Source organism: Patella vulgata, chromosome 6, assembly GCF_932274485.2.
Source record: "Patella vulgata chromosome 6, xgPatVulg1.2, whole genome shotgun sequence".
Taxonomy (NCBI): domain Eukaryota; kingdom Metazoa; phylum Mollusca; class Gastropoda; family Patellidae; genus Patella; species Patella vulgata.
The window spans coordinates 56,657,175-56,680,555 of NC_065884.2; the positions used below are offsets into that span (position 1 = coordinate 56,657,175).

General features: G+C 36.0%; 1 protein-coding gene across 1 annotated transcript in view; it reads right to left on the bottom strand.

Moving 5' to 3' along the window:
* The window catches only part of LOC126825214 (alpha-(1,3)-fucosyltransferase C), a 44,836-nt gene extending 27,399 nt beyond the window's left edge, over nucleotides 1-17,437 (bottom strand). The window contains exon 1 of the mRNA XM_050554777.2: nucleotides 17,310-17,437. The gene's annotated coding sequence lies outside the window, so the exon portion shown is untranslated. The remainder of the gene's footprint in view (nucleotides 1-17,309) is intronic.
* Between the last annotated feature and the right edge of the window lie 5,944 nt (nucleotides 17,438-23,381).

A 23,381-nucleotide genomic window follows, 5' to 3' on the forward strand; every position in this document is an offset into this window, starting at 1 on the left:
GTATTTTAGTGACGGAAAAATTAATAGAAAAATGTAATTTTTCAATGTTTTTGTGCCTTCTAGTGAACTACGAGTTATTGTAAGCACATCTTACAAATAAAATTGAAATTTATATCATTCTATACGATAGACTTATTGTGCACGCAAAACATAAATTTATAGAAACGTCGCAAAAAATCAAAAAAAAAAATCTGATCTCAGTAAATCATCTCAAAACTGGCCTAATTTATTATGTAAAGACGGATTTTTTTAAAATTTATTATATTATATGAAGAGCCCTGCGAAGAGCGATCTAATTCACTTTTTCAACGAACCCCAGTTAATGGAGCCATCTGGTAGCAAATTTTATAAGGTTTCTGTGGAACAATCATTTCAGGTAAAAACGATCGGAGTCACATCGAACCAATGCCGTTCTGAAATGGCCTCCCGGACAATACAAGTCCATCGTACCCTTTATTTGACCTTAATTTGGCTGAAAAGTGGAAGTGAGTTGCTGTACTGGTAATTATGATTCGTATTAAACTTCATTTTGAAGTTGAACCTAAACCCACTCGTTGTTCTGTTCGCGTCAAGCATTCTCGTTCACAAGTCTGTTTTGCCTTTTATGCGAAAAGACAAAAATGTGACATATATCACCGTTACACCATTATTATAGTTGAATTCGAATTTCGTGAAAATTGGGCCGAAACTGGCAGACAAAATGGCCACATCCTGTACGTAAGTAGTGTTAAAGTATGTTGATAAAACTTAAAACACGTGTTTATGTCTCAAAAATCTCAGTTCCTGTCGATATTCGCGCATAACGGGTCGTAACTTCCTGAATTGTGGCCCCGATTGTACGAAAAAATCGCGATTTTAGCTTGTTGACCCTCTAGAGATCACAATTTTTATCCGATTTTAAAAATATCATCGTTACACCCTGATGATGATTAGGTCATGGTTGTGTACCATCTAGAGGTCACACTTTTTTAAACCGATTTTCGGCATTCGCACATTTCAGACCATAACTTCTTGGATTATGGCCCCTGATTGTTCGAAAAATGGCAGGTTATCTTTTGGGATTATCTCTTCTTGCTATAATATATAATGATACCTATAGCATTGGGTCATTTCCATGTCAAGTGGACCAAGTTTCGAAAGTTGGGAACATGACACCCTCCATATATATTATAGTATATGGCCGTAAAATAACAAATCCGAAATTTTTCGGAGATATGTCCATTTGAAATTAGAGTGCTGAAACGGACAATAAATTCAGCAAATTTTTTCAGGTTTTCTGGTACTTTCAACTCACATTTCTAATAGGAGTGAAGCTATCTATCTTTGTAATCTACAACTTTTGGTGCAGATTACGAATTAAGCTTCATACTCAATGTGCGATTCCTACTTCGAGTCGATGGGGTATATACCGTTCAAAATATTCAGCCTCGAAATTCACCGCACACTGAAAAAGTTCAAAAATTACCCATAATTTTCTCCTTCAATGTGGGCAGGGAGTTAAATTCTGAAACTGGTTGAAAATAAGACTTCATATACACCACTATAACATACATTAAACTACACCTTATGTATTTGATGGCTTACATATTTAATGACCACTTGAAATCTGTGCGTTGATGGAGTTTTAATGGCTATTATTAAAATTGTTGACTTCTGATTGATTTTACCCGCTTAATAACTTCAAACCAATGAGGTTGGTTTTGTTCCCTGGAAAGCCCTTGATATTGAATAAAAATCACATAAAGCGCGAATGGTTCGTGACGTGCGCGAATTATGCGTCAACAGAGCATTCCATGATCTCGTGAACAACTTGTGACAACACCGTAACGACCACATGAACACGGGGGATCACGGTGGCTAAGTGGGTAAAACGCTGGCTCGCTAGCCTGGAGGTAGGGTGTTCGATCCCTGCATTGGCCGAGAAAGTTCATCCAGATCTTCCGGCGTGGTTCCCCCTTGTCAATGATGCAGGACGGAGGGCGTGCACGTAAAAGATCCCTTGATAGTTGGAATTTGATATAAGAGTAGGCCGTAGTGCCGCTGTCCGGGAAAAATTTCTCTCATAGCACATTGTATGCCCGTCTTCATTAGTCCAGTTCGGAGCAAAACAGTAGGACGTTAAACCCCATTTCATTTCATTTCATTTCCACATGAACACTTCGTGACACACTCGAATGGACTGATCATCTTGAAACTTTACATACTTATTCCTTATATCCTAAGGATGATTCCTGTTGTTTTTGGTGCATGCCCGACCCCCCAGGGGTAGAGCCACGACCATTTTTTGTATTTGTTTGTTTGTCGTCTACAGGCCGCATTTCTTAACGTATCATCTTGAAACTTTGCATACTTACTCCTTATGCCCTAAGGAACATCTCTATTGTTTGTGGTACATACCTATTCCTTATACCATAAGGGTGATCCCTATTGTTTTTGGTGAATGCCTGACCCCCAGGGACAGAGCCACACAAATTTTTTCTTTGTGTGTCTGTGTATTGCCAACAAGTCACAATTCTTAATGGATCATCTTGGAACTTGGCATATATATTCCTTATAGCCTAAGGACAGCAGCTATTGATTTTGGTGCATGTCCTAGCCCCCAGGGGTAGAGTCACGTCCAAGTTTTGTGTTTATCGTATACAGGCCGCAATTCTGAATGAATCAGCTTGGAACTTGGCATGTGTATTCTTTATAGCCTAAGGGTGGCAACTATTATTTTGGTGCATGTCCCGACCCCCAGAGACAGAGCCCGATTTATGCGTTTAGCGCCCGAAGGCCACAATTCTGAATGGATTAACTTGGAACTTGGTATACTTATTCCTTTTACCCTAAGGACGGCAACTATACATTTTGGTGCATGCCCCCCACCCCCACCTTTTGGGCGGTGCCACACCCAATTTTTGTTAATATCGTGTCTGTAAATGATATATAGGCTGCAATTATTAACAGATTTTGATCCAATTCAGAATGATCCATCATTGGGTGGTACCTATTTATATTGTTCCAAATCGAACCCCAGTGACAGAGCCACGCCCTATTTTTGTATTTATCATCTACAATCTGCAATTCTGAATGGATCATCTTGGAACTTTGCACATTTTTCCTTATACTGTAAAGACAGCAACTATTATTTTGGTGCAGGCCCCGACCCCCTGGGCGGTGTCACACACATTTCTTTGTTAATATTTAGTCTCTAAATTTGGTAAAATAAACCCAACGCCTGGCCTTCTTTGCCTTTTGTCATATTATAGTCATTGCAGCTATTTCATATTTCATTCTCTTCATTTTAAAAAGTACCATATCAATAAAAGCATGAATGTGGACGTATATAGCAGCGTTAGCAATGCTCTAATTGCACGGCTATAAAAGTAATTTTTATCCACATAAAACAATTTTTTATTTATGTCTTTTTCATCAAATGCTCTGATCAGGTTTCTCATTTTCATGTTTTCCACGAATTAACTGAATTTTGTTTTTTACAATATTGAGGTAGTTTGTGGTGGCATTTGGTAATATTTAGTTAGTATTTGGTGGTTTGATAATATTGGATAAATCGTCTCGCCTTGTCCTTGTTCTATGATATGTCTGTGTAAAAGGCACATGAGCTCATTTATATGAAAGTTGTATGCTATAGAAGTGTGTAATAATAATAATCATCATATCGATAAAACAAATTTAAATCGCAAAATGTCCATCTATTCTATATAATAGATTAATGTGAGTATAAAGAGTTATAAAGATGTCTTGAACCATTGACGAAGGGACGATCCCATTGCAATATCCATCCATAACTTCGTTTGGCGCGGTGTAATAGTATCACGACATACTTAAAAAACATGGTTCTAATTTCAATGTTTAGGTTATTTTATTGGTTCACGGTAGGTTGCTTTTTAATAAATATAAAGTTGGTGCGATGAGAAGTCTTTTATTGGTCATATGAATAGATTAAGCAGAAGACTTCTAAATAGCAAAAACCAATTCAAATTTGTTTACCGTGAAACACAAAAAGGCACTGCTACTATAATAACTTCAATAAAACATCCCATTTAGGCTACAGCGTATAACAGATTATATCAAAACAAACAGAAAAAAAGATTAAACCAGCGGTTGCCAGGCAAGATACGCCCACATTTTGCAACAGATGGATAGAGAACAAGCTAAAAAAAATGCGATTTTTCGTACAATCAAGCGTATAATTCAGGAGGTTACGATCCGATATGCGCGAATATCGACGGGAACCAAGTTCTTTGGGTTATAAAGTTATATTTCAAGTTTCATCATAATCGAATCAAAATTGTGACTCGTATTTGCGTACGCGTGGCGGCCATTTTGTCCGGCAATTTTGGTCCCATTTACACGAAATTCGAACTCAGAAATCATTAGGTAGTAACATTGATTTACATGTTTGCAGACGTTTTTTTCAGTCGGATAAAAATTGTGACCTCTAGAGGGACCACAAGCTAAAAACGAGATTTTTCGTACAATCAAGGACCATAATTCAGGATTGTGTTACGATCCGATATGCGTGAATATCGAAAGGAACCAAGGTCGTTGCGTTATAAACATGTATTTCAAGTGTCATCAAAATCTGATCAAAATTGTGTCCTCTAGAGGGTCCACAACCTTCATATACCATATATTTACATTATTTGGCCATTTCGTCCGGCAGTTTTGGTCCGATGGGGGTTAGGATTTTGAGGGTAATCAAATTTGTAGTCGAAATCGGGTGTAGTCGAAATGGGACCTAGTCAAAATGGGAGGGAACCATGTGTACTTAATCACCCCCAAATTTATTCATCGGAATGGGTAGTTGGGAGGGGGTGGGTGAAAGCTAGTTTAAGGATGTATTAAATGCACTGATATGCCATTATGATGTTTATAGAGAATATTATTGTTCATTGATTTAAGGCAAATTGCACTTATATTGTGCTACGAAAGCAACAAATTCACATTCACCGTAAATTTTGTTTAAAAGGCTTTATAAAATATCAAACAGTCATCAAACATGTAATATTAAATCATAAATATAATTATGTATACTTTAATATGTCAAAATGTGTAAACTTTAAGATACAAATAAATTTGATAAATTTTAAGAACCTTTTAACAAAATTTATTACAAAGAGGCAAATCAGAGCAGAAAAAGGAACTAAAGTCACACCCCCCACACACTGTGACTGTCATATACCCGACCAAGTCCTCCGCGCAACACATTATGTCACAAACACACACACACACACACACCCATAAAGCCACACATTCTCTATAACACTCCATGCAGACACAATACAACACATAGATAACTGTCATATATACCAAAGAGTAAGCATCCATTTAAGTCTGCCATGCCATGATAATGTTTGTGCATCAATCTTATGGAACAGTAAAGGTAATATAATCCCTTACTACTGATGCCCCCGTCAGACCGAGGTGGCGTCCTTATGGCGACCAGAAAATACACAAGGTCGCCGACAAACGTGACCACAACGCGAAAAAGTGTCCCCAAGAATTACAAACTTGAAAAAAGTCGAGTTATCACAGTTTTCAAGGCCAGATCGCAGAACCTTGGCGTTTGCTTTGAACATGCCCAAAACAAACGCCGTGATTCGGCGATCATTGGTGATCATGGAGACCACATCACGATATTTGGCTTTTCCACCACGCTTTTACGGCACATATGGCTATTTTGACGCGCTCTGAGACCATTTTCCGTCGCCGTAGCAGCGCAGTAAGGACGCCACCCAGGTCTGACGGGGATATGACGGAACAGTAAAGGTAATCAAATCCTTTACTACTGACGGACCCATTGAGAAAGTATACAAATCTTCACGGACCGTTTAATCGCAGAGTCTATGGAACGTTTAAATCTCTCATATCCGTTAGCGAAGAAGCGCCATGTATGTTACTTGGGTAGGCAAGCTGTCAGTTACTGACCCCGCTTCATTATTTATTCTTTGCGTGCCCTATGTGTGTTTATGTACCAAACATACCATACTGTTAATGGAACTACCCTATAAATACATTTGTGGAAGTGTACGTTAGAATCTTTAAAGATCTTTTAGAACTAACATAAATATTTGATTTGGAAGATTGATTTCTTATTCTGATTACGAGCTGAAATAAAACAATTGCTTTGTATTACATGTATATAATATCCACTAGAAAGCGTATAGTATTATATCTTATAAAAATACTAGTTTAATTTTAGAACCTATTCAGAATTTTATTAACAAAGATTGTTGTTGCGTCCATATTCTCAGGTCCTTTTGACGAGAATAAATCGAGCACACTTACAATAGACTTCCGATTAAACAATTCAAATGAAATGAGGATTAACGTCCTACTGTTGGATACCAATGTTGTTAATGAAGATCAAAAGCATGCCATGCCATTGAGAAATTTCTGCCTATCGTCGTCGAATTACAACTTCAAGGGTTCGCATCCGAACGATTATATTTTTAGTATTTTTAAAAATATTATTTGTGGACTTATTACTGTGTTTAACAAGACACTGATAAATTTGATACATTACATACCTTTCGTTTTACAGACTGGTCCAAACTTCAATATCTGCCTATCCCGGAAGATTCAATAAAACTATGTGGCAGAAATTAACAATTGCACGCACATCGGTATTGAGGTCGATCAGGATTTCAATTATTTACAAAGGCAATCAAACATTTCATAAAACATTCATCCTTTGGGAATTTATGAAACAAAGACGACTTTCTTTGTTGTTACTTCCACAACCCCCCAATCCCGCCCACACCCACTCACTATGCACATTTTCAAATTCACATTTAAATATTATAATCGCACAATAATGTTCTATAACAAGACCAGAGGAAATGAAATGAAATGGGGTTGAAAGTCCTCCTTTTCTGCCCCGGCTGGGATAATGAAGACGGGCTTAAGCCATACAGTGCGTTACGAGGGAAATTTTTACCGTGGCAGCAGCGCTACGACCTATTCCTATTTCGAATTCCAACTTTCACGTACACGCCAATGTTTACAAGGGACCTTGGTTTATCGTCCAATCCAAAAGAATATGCGTCGTTCCTTAACATTTAAGAAAATAAAATCAAAATACCAACGCTAGATAATCTTCGGGCTTGGATTCATTCGGGGTTGGTTTTGATGTGGATTCAACCACAAATCTAGTAAATGTCCCCGAAGCTCCTTTTTACATCTTAAGGTGATTATGCCAATATAATTAATAATAGAATAATACACTTATTATTGTAGTTCTGGATAACACTGCGAGGTATTCACTTGAGCAACTTGCTTTCTAATATGCATTACAATAGACAGGTTATTTATATAAAGTGCTGAATCGGAAGGACTGGCCCACCAAACCAGCTAGCAACCTTTATTTTTCGTTCGTCTGTTACGTATGATAAATTGCTATTAATAAACGTTGACAACTTAAAATGACATCAGATATATTTATTTAAAAATTTAAAAATTTAAAAAAAAGTGGATTAGTCATAATCAGAAATTTAATCTCTGATTCTCTGAACAATCATAAACTGAAAAAACAATCTAATTAAAATATAGATCTATATTTCGTTTCGTTTTTTATACTTTGGATGGCCTACGAAATGAAATGAAATGGGGTTTAACGTCCTACTGATCTGCTCCTAACCTGGACTAATGAAGCCCTGTATAGGGAGAGTTACGACAACTCATTTACAGGCGCCATTTTGGGTATCAACTATGACGCCATAAATTTGGCGTTCTTCAGGAATTATCTGAGTGATATCTCATAATCAGTGTCTTTCTGTGGTGGGAGGATAAATAATTTCTTTTTAAATTCCTCAAACACGGAGTGGTTATGCAAGCGAAATGTGCCGAAAAATGGAATTTGACAAACATCAATTTTAAAAAAAAATGTATTTGTCATTTGGTGGCGGGTATTTCTTTCAAAATGGAAAAAAACCACGTTCATTTGGTAATAAAAGAGCAGCGATAATCTCAAAAATTTGATTTCGAGAATTCTTTGTGGTAGAAATTCAAAATGGCCGGTAAAATTGTGGAATTTTAATTAATCGTCATATCTTTCCGTTGGGTATGACTTGTAATATGTGGTATATTAATCCCGAAATGGCATAGTTGCTCTTAAATGAATATATTGTAAACGCGCTTTAAACATCTAGATGCATTAGACTTGGTGTAGAAAATAAAGTTAATATCATAATTTTTAGTTACACCAACGACCCATAGATCTTTTAAAGACAGTAAATTATATGTTTTATTCAGCTCGACGCAATACTTAAAATGAATAGATGCAGTTAGTTTAACTTGAATGTAGATATTATCATTAAAGTTTAACTTGAATGTAGATATTATCATTAAAGTTTAACTTGAATGTAGATATTATCATTAAAGTATCTTATTTCGCATAGTTTTGCGTATTTGTCGACATTAAAGGATTGAACAAAAAGCTGATAAATGTTGAGATGTGTGGAACATGCTCGAGACGATTTGTAACAAAACTCAGACACGATATATATTTGATACTAGTTGAGCATCAGAACAACATGATTATTTCATTGGAAATGGGGAGCAAGTACCCAAAGGAGTCGGACAAACTCTAAACCAACTCCTTCACTGGGCCCCTTCAATGTCTGTCTGTAGAATAACATGTATTTGTATCTGTTAAATTTGTTCGGTTTATATATTACATTATTATTTACACATGGGTGAGGAGTGATAACGTCTTACCCCAAACAAATTGCAAAAGAAACCAGAAAGTTTCGAAGAGCGATATCTCGTATCACATGTGACTGATGCAACATATGCACGAAACACATGTCACGCTAGACACCTTTTATTTAAATTACACTGATTTTACACTGATTTTAAGTTACACTGATTTTAAATGTTTTATCTATATTAGTCAATTTAAAGAATTTTCTATTTTCGAAAAATTGACGATACAATTAATGATCGATGACCGAAAACTGACACACAATCCGGAATGGCTCCAGACCCAAAAAATATGGAATTTCAGGCATTTATTTTGCCGGCTATAAGGCAAAAAGGTTTTATCTCCCAAATTACTATTTAAATTTTCACTTTACCCGTCTGCACAAAAAATATGATTTTTAAAAGCGTATGCAAGTTAAATATATTTAATAGCGCTTTTATCTGGTGTGTCTTTTATTTCACTTTCTTATGAATTAGACTATATTACAATAATGTGCGATTTTTGTTGTATAATAATAGTAATAATAATAGTTTGTTTAGCTATATGTTTTATCTCTTTTTCGCGGAGATGGACTTCGCTCTATGGCTAACATGTACTCTCTCATTTCGAGTAGCAAATGGTTTTATTGCAAGCTTGTTGGGATTTATAACGCATTTTATATAATTACTATAATCCCTGGTTTGTACACCAGGGATTAGACTATTTTGCTAATTATGATGCATTGGTTACCTGCTGAATTCAGACAATTATCGTTATAAAAGTGGTTTTATTCCGTTTCGTTAGGAAATAATACTATATCTCATGATTTACATAAGAGATATGCAATGCTTAAATACATGCGCTAATATTAAAATAATTATATTGTCATATAAATACAATTGGATAATTTGTTAGATATTTTTGTTGACACATCAAGGACTCGATTAACCGCTACTCCAAAATTGCCAAATCACGTGACTTATTATTGTGGTTGTTATTGTGTATTTTGTATATCTATTTGTCAACCAGTATTTTTGTCACCATCACGTCACAGGTAAACGTCTTGATGACCTAGGCTATGCCAACGCGTCATGACAAAACGTACTCAGAGTTACGTAACTCTGGGCACGCAAAATTTTGTCATTTCTTATACAAAGAGAAATATCAAAGGGACGTAGTGACGGGCTTTGCGGCATGGTGTTGAATTTTTGTTCCCTTTAGTTTTTGTGACTTTCACAAATGGCAAAAAATCACGCGGTGTCTATCCGGTTTTTAACATTATAATCATAATCATAATATTTAACCAGTCTCAAACATATACCGTCGGTCAGATTTGCTACAAATCGACTCTAGCATGTTCCACACAGCCCAACATTACCCGGCGGCACTGGCAAGGAAGCCCCCCCCCCCGCACATATACATATTAATTTTTTGTGGGCTCCGACGGGATCTTGTTCCTCATGCAAAATCATGGGGCACCACGCCCATGCATCCATGTCAATGTTTATATCGAATGTATAAGTAAGTCAACATTTTATACATCATGTGTTCTTATTATAGTCCGACCGTATCACTTAGCTTAATATCACCATTGTGCAGTTTGAAAAAAAATCATTCTATGTTTTATATACGTCAAATTTACACAGCATACACTCGAAGAATGTATAGCGTCCCTGTTAGACTACAGACCTACTGCATCACTTGTCTTTACATGGTTTCAGTCATCCCTTGAAAACCGTACAAAGTTGTTATCAAAGGTTAAAGAATGGCGTGCCACAGCGTCCCGTTCTCGTTCCTTTATTATTTACGACATATACAACATCTTTAGGAAATGTCATTCGTAAACACGGTCTTAACTACCATCTGTACGCCGACGACACTCAAATATGAGATATGCAAACTTGAGCCCTGTTTATCAGATATTCGTTAATGGATGGAATCAAATTTATTAAAACTCAATGATGACAAAACAGAAATAATGAAAGGCGGCAGCAGGCAGCAACTACTAAAATCTAAAACAGAAAACAATCAAATTGGCAATATCTCTGTTACACCAACAGATTCTGTAAAAAAAAAACTCTTGGTGTTTATTTTGACTCTAATCTGGACATGAATAAACAAATTTCGGCCACGTGTAAAAGTATTGATTTTCAGATTTATAATATTGGAAAAATAGATCACAATCAGACAACCTTTTTTCAAAAACCAACTCCGGTGATAGATCTTTCGCAGTCGGTGCTCCGAAGTTATGGAATTCATTATCAAACGAAACTAAAAGCGCAAATTCTATTAACGGTTTTAAAAAAAAATATCAAATATACAACTGATTGAATACGGATCAAATGTCAGACATTTACCATGTGTACTAAATAATGTTCTCTGTTTTTTGGTTTTTGGTTTTTTTTTGATTAATGTGTTGTGATTGTCGTTATTTTATATTAGTTGTACTTATGTAAAGCGCCCGAGAGCGGCGATATATAAATTAATTATTATTATTATTAATTTTATTATTATTATTATCGTCATTGTGCACAGTTTGAAAAAAAGCATTCCACTGTATCGTCTTACGCGATCTACAGTACATGAAGACGTATGATAAACGACACTATTAATGGATATGGGAGTACATCATGTAGCTCGAAACTTAAAGGGTGTTACTACAGTCACCATGCACATTTTAAAGAGAGAGAGAGAGAGGGGGGGGGGGGGGGCAATGTCCTCGCGACACAAGCTATGTCATTTCGGAACTAACATATGGCACAATATATTTCAATAATTCGCATGCGCGTAGAGCGTTTTACCACGCCACTTGACTCAATGACAGACTATATGATCTACAGTACACGCGTTATAGAACACAACCATTCGCCCCAATCTATTTTGGAGTTGCATTAGTGTTCGTCATCACCATGTATTGGGGAAAGTTGCATATGTAGCGTCATCAAGTTAACACTTGAAGCCTGAACTAAAAAGCTTCCTTCCAACCATACCTATATCATTATGATAATCTTCATTGAAATTAATTTATAGTAAACTAGGCATTTTCCCATTCTTATTATAAGTTTTATTCAATTAGTTTTAAAATTGGATGGATGGACGAATGTATAGCGAGTGCGCGCTAATGTAATCGGATGTACTGTATATTTATGTTGTATTAGTACCTGAAAATAAAAAGCGTGTGTGCGCTTTGTCATTAGGTCTGTCATTGAGTCAACTGGCGTGGTTTCGTATCTCCGGATGTACGTGACAAGGAGTAGGGTCGCCTGTCAAACCGCGTGGGTTTTCTTCGGGTCCTCCTGTTTCCTCCCACTTCTAAAGACACCTACGCGCAAGCGAATTATTGAAAGAAAATTGAACCGTATGTTAGTCCCGAACTGACATAGTTTGTCTCGAGTGTACGTTACCCTCTCTCTCTCTCTCTCTCTCTCTCTCTCTCATAGTTTTATTGGTATTTTAAGATCATGAAGCGACTTTTATCTGAAATAAGCGCACCGTTAGAAGGCTACCTGTAAGCTGACTGATTGAACATTGACATTATATTTGTATGAAAGGTTGTTTTTAGTGGTAGTTTGTAATTGGGTATAACCAACATTACACGGTCGTTCACCAATAATTAAGATAAAATATAATCAAATTGCTTTCTCGTATAATGTATTCCAATAACTGTTAAACAGAAGACACAACTTTAGACTACAGCTGTATACCATGTAGAACTTCGATGTGTGATATGTCCATAATTCCACGATGGTGGTGATGACGTCATGACCGGTTCTTGTTCCAAAGTATGCTCGTATTTGTTTTCCAATCAAGAAGACCGGGGCCGACGGAAGCAATTTTTGATTGGGGGGGGGGGGGGGATTACCATCCTAGGACTTGAGACGTTTTCTGAGTGATTTTTGGCTTATAAAAATTACTCGGCAATGAAGTGAAATTTTATTTCTTTTCTAAATCCCCTAACCGTGCAAACACAGTCCATGGTGGTTTCCTGCGATGCTGAACTTGGAAAATATATGCATAATAATACCATGGTTGTGGACACTTGATTGTCAAAATATTTGATTTTACGAAATATCACGTTTTTAGGTTGTGGGCCCTCTACAGATAACCCTTTTTTTTATCTTATTTTCAAAACCGTTCAAATATATCACCATTACATCATAATTATGGTTGAGTCCGAATTTACTGAAAATCGGACCGAAACTCTCAGTCAAATGGCCATTTCTCTTTACGCAAATACATGTAGTATAAAACATATAATGCCAAGGTTGTGGACCATCTAGAGGTCAGAAATTTTATCCCAACTAGATGAACTTAAAACGAGTATTACTAGCTCTTGGATGAATTCAATTTTGGTACGCATTGCCCCCCCCCCCGCCTTTTACGCAAAATATGAAATATGAATGAAGTTTGTGGACCTTCCTGAGACTACAATGGTTGTCCTGTTCGTGGACTGAAGTTTAAACTATGTGTTAAAGATCAAATGCTCTTGGATCAGTTCGACTTTGGTATACACCAGAGCAGACCTTACATTCTAGAGCTATAATAGCCCATGCTTTTTACGCAAAATGTGAAATATGTATGAATTTTTAGGCCCTCCGAAATTTAGCAAATTTATTTTAAGTATCAAAGGATTTTGAATGAGAAGATGAGCCCTATTGATTTTACCTCTTCCCCATACATGTCTTGGAAAATGTGGACGCATTTTGCATGGCAACCGCTTGTTTTAACTGGTCATAACTGATAGCAGTGAATTATTTGATGGATAAGGGACACAAGGAAAGAGTGTAAGAAAAACTCTATCCCGTCGTTTTGGGGGGTGGGGGGGTTGTTTCTTAATTACCTAATCTGTCATGATACTACGGAAGTGAAGTTAACTTATCGTGACCTTAGCTCACAACTGGGAGTCTCTTTACCCAGGGATCAGTACGTTCTAGACGTCTCACTTTTATGTTAAAATCGGGTCTCGTTGTATCTAACGGCATAATTATTTACGTGCAATAACCTGCTATAGCTGGTGAAAGGAGTACTTGCGGCCAAAAGACCTATAGGGCCTTCAGACGAATCGCATGAATGGCTATTGTATATATTTTTGGAATATTTTAGAAATAATAATCAGTCTTAAAATTAAATATATTCTTTACATGTTGAAAAATACGTGAATACGTTATCTAGTTTTTAATTATTATAGTGCGAACTGCCAACTCGTTATCGAATCTCCCTTAATGTATCTTTAATATAGTATATGACTATATTTCAACTATTCCGCCCTTGTGACTAGGCTGCGGCTGAAATCATATGAGCCCATTCTTTGATCTCTACTCCTCACCTCTCCTCCCCGCTCGTCTCTCATCTGCGTCTCTCTGTCGGTAAACTGGTGGTAATATACCTTTCACCTGGGCCTACACACACGAGATCATTACTATATATGGAATTTACAAGTTATCTTAAAGGACAATATTGGTGCCAGTCATTATCACATATGTGTAGAACTGGTTAAACACGTTTCAAATATAATTTTAGCACAGAGATCATTGCTATGATAGATGCGTCATGAAGGTTTCAAGAAAGGGAAGTGTCGAAAGCAAAAGGAAATCACGAGTTATCCTTCTATATAACTAACTGAAGTGACGAGTGATAACAGATACACGAGCGAATTTCTGCTCAATAATAATTCCTTGGAAGACCAAAAGTTGTTCTATGAGACTTTTCAATTTGATGTGAGGTATTGAGGCCATGAGTGGATTTATTAAATCGTTTAAATGAAATAATTAATTCGATTAAACGAATCACCTGCAGCACCTTAAACATGCATTATGCAAGAGCAAAATCTGCTTATTACAAGTCTTTCTTTAGGCCTGAAATGTTATCTAAATTATCAATTAGACATTAATTAACTTATCCAAACCATAATAAACTCTCGATGTCAAGGCTAGCCTTCGATGTTGGCTGGATTAGATTCCTATATGCCGCTAACGGCCGTTGATAATTAAATCAGAAAAAGTGGATAATCGAGACTATGCTGTTTATATTAATGATTTTAGTAATGATGACCGAGACTATGTAAAAATTTCACCCGCTTCTTTCTCGGCTCATAGTGGATCAATTTGACTGAAATTTTCAGCAAATTACCTTTACACTATCTAGTTTTTAACTATTATAGCGAGAACTGCCATCTCTTTATCTTATCTCCCATAATGTATCTTTAATTAATGCAACACTATCTTACAGATAAAGAAGATCAGCATAATTGATAAGACCTTTATAGACATAAATCGGGAGGAGCTCTATTCCAAGTCTGACATGCTGTCAGTAAAGGCCTGCTTATATAGCGTCTAACAATTAGGGGAGATGGACAGGAGTGATAATCATATATGGTATTGTTTATTATCAAATTATGGTGTTTGTAATTACACTGCATATTTCTTTGGAAGTCATTGTCAGGTCACTAATACATTCTCTTTAAAGTTCTGTCGAATTATACACGGATCACGTGTAGCTTCTAAAGAAAATATTGAATAAATTAAATGTTTAATAAGATCGTGCCTTAACAAAAGTTTATAGGGAGTTTAAACGTCAACTTCAGGTATAGATCACTTTGTCACATTAAGTCGGTAACTCAACCGCCCTATTACATAATACTCTGTATTTACTCCACAAAGTCGCACTCGGTACCCTACTTCCACTTGCCGCACTTGCAATACTCTCTATTTACACTAAAGTCGCACCCAGTATCTCCAGTTGATTGCTCAATTGTTATTCTATTTCATTCCAGGGGGCAGAACCTTAGTCATCTATCTGCAACGTACCATACAGCACGTTTTGGCTGATCTAAACATCTTTTACGCAGAACGATCGATTCTTTCATTTTCTTCGGTAAACGGAATGTTTGCCATTTCTTTTTTCTCGCGGGGGATGGATGGCTGAACACTACATAATTTCAGGTCCTGTTCAGAAATGTTATGTTTCTTGCACTGTAAATTTTGGTGATCTGTTAACACTTCTTTCATTTCCTCTTTAGAACCATATCTGCTTATATGCCGGAATTCCTCTGTCTGGTTCGTCGTTGCTGTGCGTTAAGATAAGGTACATTACTTCCCGTAACTGAACCGTGTACTTGCTTAATCAGGCCACTAATAATTCAGTTACATTACCTTTAATTTATAACATTTATTTTAATATTAATTGGATACGGTTATAAATTAATCCTATTCATACCCTTATGCTTATGTAAAATTATCTCTCGAATTTAAAAAGGCCATTCAGTTCTAAATTTACCTTGGACATTTTCCTTTACCCTAAACCTAAACGCTACTCGCGATTTACAGGTATACAGGTTTATACCTGAACATAATTCTACTAAACACAAATACATATACAGGTACATCACATTCATGTACAAACAAAAATCAAGTCAACCTCCCTATAGACTTTTCGAAACGGTGTGATTACGATCTATGCCTGAGGAAGAACAATTCTTTTGGAGTTTTGCGTCAATCATCAATTAACTGACCCTGGAACTCCGTTTATGTTTTTATTAAGTTTATATAATTAAACAAATACGGCAAACCACAAAGTTATGATAGTACTTTACGAGTTATTAAAATATCCACGGTCTGAGTTTAATATCCTTTCTAACTCAGACCAGAACGGCGTAAACGTGGCAAGAGCCACATACTTCTTGATAGTTCTACATAAGGCTCGCGCTAGGATGATGTTTTTTATTACCCTAGCCTGTAAGCCGTGGAGGCTATGGGTATGTTCCCTTTGAGTTCCGAATAATGTCTTCCCTACGGTCTCATCATGATATCTGAAGGTAAATCAAACCCGCTCTTACCTATATAGAATAGTATAATGCGCCATCTATTAGGAGGGGCAATTACCATTTTTGGGTAAGTGTTTCGTATAGGCGCCGTTTTACGTCAACACTATTCTAGTTAATTGTACTAATCCGTGCACAAGATGACTGGACTATAGTACCCTACTTCCAGCAATGGATACTGACATAACTGTCGGTAAGTTGTCTAATAGTAAGTGCAGGGGGACTGCACCACACAAATTTTACACATCTTTTAGACAGAAATAACAATTTGCAAGCTACATTTTGTAGATTTTTTATCAATATATTAAATATACATTAAGGGAGATTAGAGCTGGCAGTTCTCGCTAGATAATGTAAAGGGAATTTGCTGAAAATTTTAGTCAAAATGATCCACTCTGAACCGAGAATTTTTGGCTTAGTCTCGGTCATTATTACTAAAGTCGGTATGATACGATCAAAAACATACTCTCGATTATCCATTTCTTGATTTAATCATGAATGGGCGTTGAGAAGCAGATTAGATCCTAATCCAGTAAATATCACAGGCTAGCGATGCCATCGAGAGTTGAGAGTGGATAAGTTAATTAATGTCTAATTAATAATTTAGATAACATTTCAGGCCTAAAGAAAGACCTGCAATAGGCAGATTTAGCTCTTGCATAATGTATGATTAACCACCTCTTTCTTAAAAACATTTCAAGTAGGCCCGGGCGTTTCGAAACGTTATTCGTAAATATGATATTACGCCATATATCGAATAATAATTTTTTCCTCATGTGTAACAAGTTTAGGATAACCTACCTTCTCCGCTGTAAAACACGGTGTAGAGTAATTCGTTGTCTTGAATTGATATCAGACGACCTATGCAATCGCTATATAAGCCACTATACGTCTGTATTTATCTTATCGTTTGATTGGCTGGATTGTTCGCTGCTGTTACTATTTTTATCCAAGCTGCCTCAAGACAGCGCAGGTAATAATGACAGCTTATTCAGGCTTAACTTTCCATTTCATCATCTAAGCCAGTGGTTCATAACCTATTTATGTACTGTACCCCTTGAGCTTTCATAAAAAAAAATTCCCCTTACTCCTGTCTAAAATGACTTACGGAAATAAATGAAATTATAATAATTGATATGAAATAAAATTATTTATACAATGCGTTGAATACATACAAATAAATATACTGAATATATAAATAGTCTTTCACGTACAAACCGTACTTACACAGTACACCGACAGTCAGGCATATTACTAATCTTACAGTCTTGAATTTGACACCATATTTCGGATCCCCTGCTTTGATGCTTCGTACTCCCAGGGGGTACACGTACCTTCCGGTTAAGAACCACTGATCTAAGCTATTCGCGGATACGGTTTCTGTGTGGATTAATTGGCATAATAAACAAATGACATGTGAAATACAGGCACAACATAATTATTTAGACTAATTTTGTTCAATTTCGATAGTGAAACTGGACATTTGTCAATCTGTCATGCATGTTTAGTAGAATAAAACCAAGTTTGGGGTCTTAATCTCGAGGATATTAAAAAATCCTTACGTAGCATAAAACCATTTAATTTGGTCCATTTTTTCTCCAGAAACATATCGAAAATGATCGAGAAGCGAAGCACAAATACAGGGGCGGATCTAGGAATTTTTGCAGGAGGGTGTTTACCAGGTTCCTGAGAAAATGTATCCCCCCACCCCCTCGCTCGGCTTGAAATTTTTTGAGAAATACATGGTCTCTATCGTCATTTTGGCGAATATACATACACATTGAGCTTTTTAAACAGAGAAATCCAACATCCTGTTTGGCGTCAATTTTTATTATGAATTAATACGATGACATTGTGATTCAATTTTATTGATGCAAAGCATTAATTGTGATATCACATATTAAATGTCTATATCATTATCTCGCGCTTTGAGTGCCCATAATATGAGTTTAGTTTAATTATAATGTGCATATTGTATTATATCTTTTTTATAAATTTATAATATTCATTTGATGAATTTAAGCATAATAAATTCAGTAAGGCATATAATAATATTAAAGAAAAAATTCATTCTATTTATAGTACTGAATATAACCCTAAAAATAGACGGCCCCATTATTATTATATCAATGGCTGTATAAGGGTACCATAAACCAGAATTTTTAACATTTTTTTTTCCATTCTGCCCCTTTATTAACCCAATCGGTGCAGAAAGTAGGATGTTAAACCCTATTTCACTTGATTTGTTATCCTGAGTAATATACAGGTAGGTTGCAACCAGAAAGACCTTGACGAAATCTGCAAGTGGCCTTAATATTTAGACTTTACCGGCCGCTTACATCTATTGACGGTTTGTTGAACTATAAATGACTAGCGGGTGACCCGGAAACAGAGCAAACAAAAATTGAAATATTTTAGTTTCAAAGGTGTCTGTTTTGGACATACACTATATTATCTTGATTAATGTTTTCTCGCAACATATTGAAGGATCGAGTTTGTACACTTTATTTTTCCCTTCAACATGTCTCTGAATATTTAGCCCCAACTAATTCATAACAGCAAGAAATATTTTTTTATATATTAACGATACATTATGGGAGATTAGATGAAGAGCTGGCAGTTCTCGCTATAATAGTTAAAAACTAGATAATGTAAGGAAATTTGCTGAAAATTTCAGTCAAATTGATCCACTCTGAATCGAGAATTTGCGATTGATTTTGGGCCTAGCCTCGATCATCATTACTAAAGGGTGCGATAAAATACATTGTCTCGATTATCCATTTCTTGATTTAATCACGAATGAGCGTAGAGCAGAAGATCGGATCCTAATCCAGTAAACGTCGCAGGCTAGCAATGACATCGAGAGTGAATTATGGTCTGGATAAGTTATTTAATGTCTAATTAATAATTTAGATAAGATTTCAGGCCTAAAGAAAGACCTGCAATAGACAGATTTAGCTCTTACATAAAGTATGTTTAATCAATACGTACTGAGTAATTTATGAAATAATTTGAGAGGCCTACTCCAATCTGGCTCTGTAAAAGTCGGCATACTACTTTGAAATATACATTGCTTCTACATAGAAAACACAAGGAAAATGCTCCAATGAACATTTTTGTATTTTAAAAACCAGTCCAAAATTTGAAAGCAAGCATTCCACTCTTAGCTCAACCTTTAAATTGGGTTATCTCCCTTTGATTATAATGGGATCCATATGGGCGCCAATTGATATCTGTTGTTCGCATATTAAAACACAGGTGGCATTGTAATAATACATATGGATCCCAATAAATGCCACCCAGTTCGAAAACTGCACCAACATATATTAGTGTTTAATTTGGAGGTGAATAAAAATAGACTGGTTGATACTTTAATTTAGTCGATTAAACGTTTTATTACGAAGGGACATAACTCCAACAGTTAACTTTGGACATCATTTGGTCTCAGACTAGCAATTATTTGCCCATTGACTTCAAGGTTTAATGGCAATCTGTTTCAAAGAGTTTTACGAAAATCTTCTAATATCTCTGTATAAGATAACTGCCTTCAAAAAATGACGTCATATCAAACGGCGCCAATCATTGGCTCAATGGCACGTGCATTGTTTACATAAGACGTTACAGATTCGAGCAGAATGGCGCCTTTTACTCATTTTAAAGGACAATATTGGTGCCAGTCATTATCACATATGTGATAGAGCTGGTTAAACACATTCCAAATATAATTTTAACACCGAGATCATTGCTACGATAGCTGAGTAATACAGGTTTCCCGAATAGGAAGTGACGAACGCCAAAGGAAAACACGAGTCATCTCTCTGTATAACTGACTGATGTGACGAGTTATAACAGATACACGGCCGAATTTCTGCTCACTAATAATTCCTTCCAAGACTCAAAGTTGTTATATGGGACTGTAAAAGGATACCTGACACTTCAATAAAGTAATTGAATGTCATTAGATTAGAGAACACGAGAAAAATAGAAATAGTCCTTGTTTATATTCATTCTATACCTTATAAAAACATGGTAATGCACGGACTTTTTCTTTTTTCTTTCGTGTTCTCTTATCTAGTGGGAGTCAATTCTTTTTATGAATTGTCAGATATCCTGTCACAGTCTCACACAACAACTTTTGGTCTTCGAGAGAATTATTAGTGAGCAGAAATTCGCCCGTATATCCGCTATCACTCGTCACATCAGTCAGTTATATAGAGAGATGACTCGTGTTTTCCTTTGGCGTTCGTCACTTCCTATTCGGGAAACCTGTATTGGTCAGTTATAGTAGCAATGATCTCTGTGTTAAAATTATATTTGGAATGTGTTTAACCAGCTCTATCACATATGTGATAATGACTGGCACCAATATTGTCATTTAATACCCATTTACACTAAAATAGGAAATAATTTTTACCTATAAATACTTCAAACGTCTTTATTTATTTTTCTAATACATAAAAAAAAATGTTTTAGAATTTTAGGAAAAAAGTTAATATTTGTGGCTCATTAAGTCGCACCGATGTCATCCTTATCAGTGATTGTCGCGGCCTAGCGAATATTCACTGCGGATCAGTATGGTTTAATGGCTGTAACATCACAGATTGTAGCTTTTTGCTCAACATTCCGTTTGTTCCAATCTTTATAGGCACAATGGATACCACATTTGGCAATCTCCTCATCATAATTTTTTAGTGGGTTGACCGTTTAGATTTTTTGCTACGGGGATTTGATGTTGACTGGGATGAAAATCTCACTTCCGACACAATGATTGCTCTGTAGAAAGACACTTTACACCCCCTATCCCTCCGCTGCAAAATCATATGTATTACCCAAAACTGCTATGAAATTGCAAATTTGATCCATTTTCTCCAATTCTATATCAAAAAGTCAACCCAAAAATGTAGGAAGAGGGAAGAAAAAAATTAAGTGAAAAATTGTCTGTTTATAACTCGCACTACATCATGAAATAAGGGGAAATAATTACTAGTCTTAGTCCATTTAAAACTAATATAATTTATCTTTTCTCCTGATATTAAAAGGGAACCAATACAAAGCGTTTATATGCAACACTGTCGGGTGAAAACAAGAGCGTACGAAACGAATATGAAGTTGATGCGTACGTTGTGAAGATCAAAGACCTATCTGTGGCATTGTGGTAAAATGTCGGAAGCATTTTAAGCGCTGACACCATGTTATGACACCCATTTCTTTACCGGAGAAATTTTTCTAGTTGTTCGGATGTCATGAAAGCCCGGTGTTCCGTGTACACATTGGTGTGTACGTAATGGAACCCTTGACTGTTCGAATTCAATTGCTGTTCGGGCAAAATTATGCCTGTCTTCATTAGATATTACTGGACATAATTATTTTTGTACGGAAAATATTTTGGCGAATAGATAAGATTTACTTTAAGTTTTAATAATTATTTTTGTCTTGTCATGAATATGGAGATTTAAAATGATTTTACAAGCCGTACATCATGTAAACAAATCTAGCGTCTGTTTTTTTTTTCATATCGCAATGTTAAATTTTGCTTGGAAAAGTTACGAGAATACTCTTCGAAACGTTACTTAAATAAATCAGTAATTGTTCTTCCATAAGTATGTGTTACAGTTTATTGCTCTGTCCAGTTACTAAATGCCCCTAAAAATCATGTTAAATCTTATTAAATTTTAACTGTTTGTAATTGGGGCTGTAAATGATAAAACTGGATACAAGGGACTACAGTAGACTAATACTTTCAGCTAACTTATCTAACATTTCTAACGACAAGTCCAAAAATACTTATACAGTAGTAGATTAAACTGGCCATGTTAGAATTCAAAGAATAGGCTGAAATTCCACAATCAGTCAAGATAAAATTATCTAACTCGCAATTCATACTTAAACGGGCATAAAGAGTTGACAGTTATCGCTATAAAAGTTAGAAAATAGATAACGTGAGCTGAAAATTTCATTCAAATTGGTCCACCCTGACACGAGATATTAGCTTTTGAATTTTAGGCTAGCCTCAATCATCATTACTAAAGTCGGTACGATTATCCATTTGTACGTTTAATTATTTTTCAAAAAATGTATTCCAATCCAGTAAATATCACAGGCTAGGGATGACATCGAGAGTTGATTATGGTCTGTATAAGTGAATTAATGTCTAATTAATAATTTAGAAAACATTTCAGGCCTAAAGAAAGACCTGCAATAGACAGATTTAGCTCTTGTATAATGTATGTTTAACCACACCAAAAAAGATTACAACATTCCAAATAGTAATGAAATGGGGTTTAACGTCATACCTTTCTGAACCAACTTTGCTAATGAAGGCGGGGATATCATGCAATGTGCCATGAAGGAAATTTTGAGAGGAGAGGATAGTTGTAACGTGCATCGGAACAACTAGGCTCACTAACAAGGTGAAACCAGTGCCGGACTGGACCCACCTGTCCACCTGTCCGTGACAGGTGGGCCTAAGCTCATAAAAAAAGGTGGGCCTAAGCCTATAAAGAAAAAAGAAAAAAAGAAAAGAGAAAGAAAGGAGAGGGTGAGGAAAGAAAAGAAAGGAGGAAGGAGAGGACAGAACACAGGACAGGAGAAAGAAAATATAGGACAAAAATGACTGACAAACAACACAAAAAAAGAAATGTAGATTCTCAAATTCATCTAATGATAGTGCTCTTCGGTCATTCTGTTATCTATATAATTGTATCAGGAAATCAAAAATTGGCCTTCTTCTGCTTTGGTCTGAAATGCTTGGAAAATGGGTTTGAGGTTGTCAATTTTCAAAATTTTCCCCAGAACCCCCTCGGACGCTCGCGACGCGACTTCGGCGGGTACTTCTGTCAATGACAGTCCGCCACTGGGTGAAACAACCCAGAT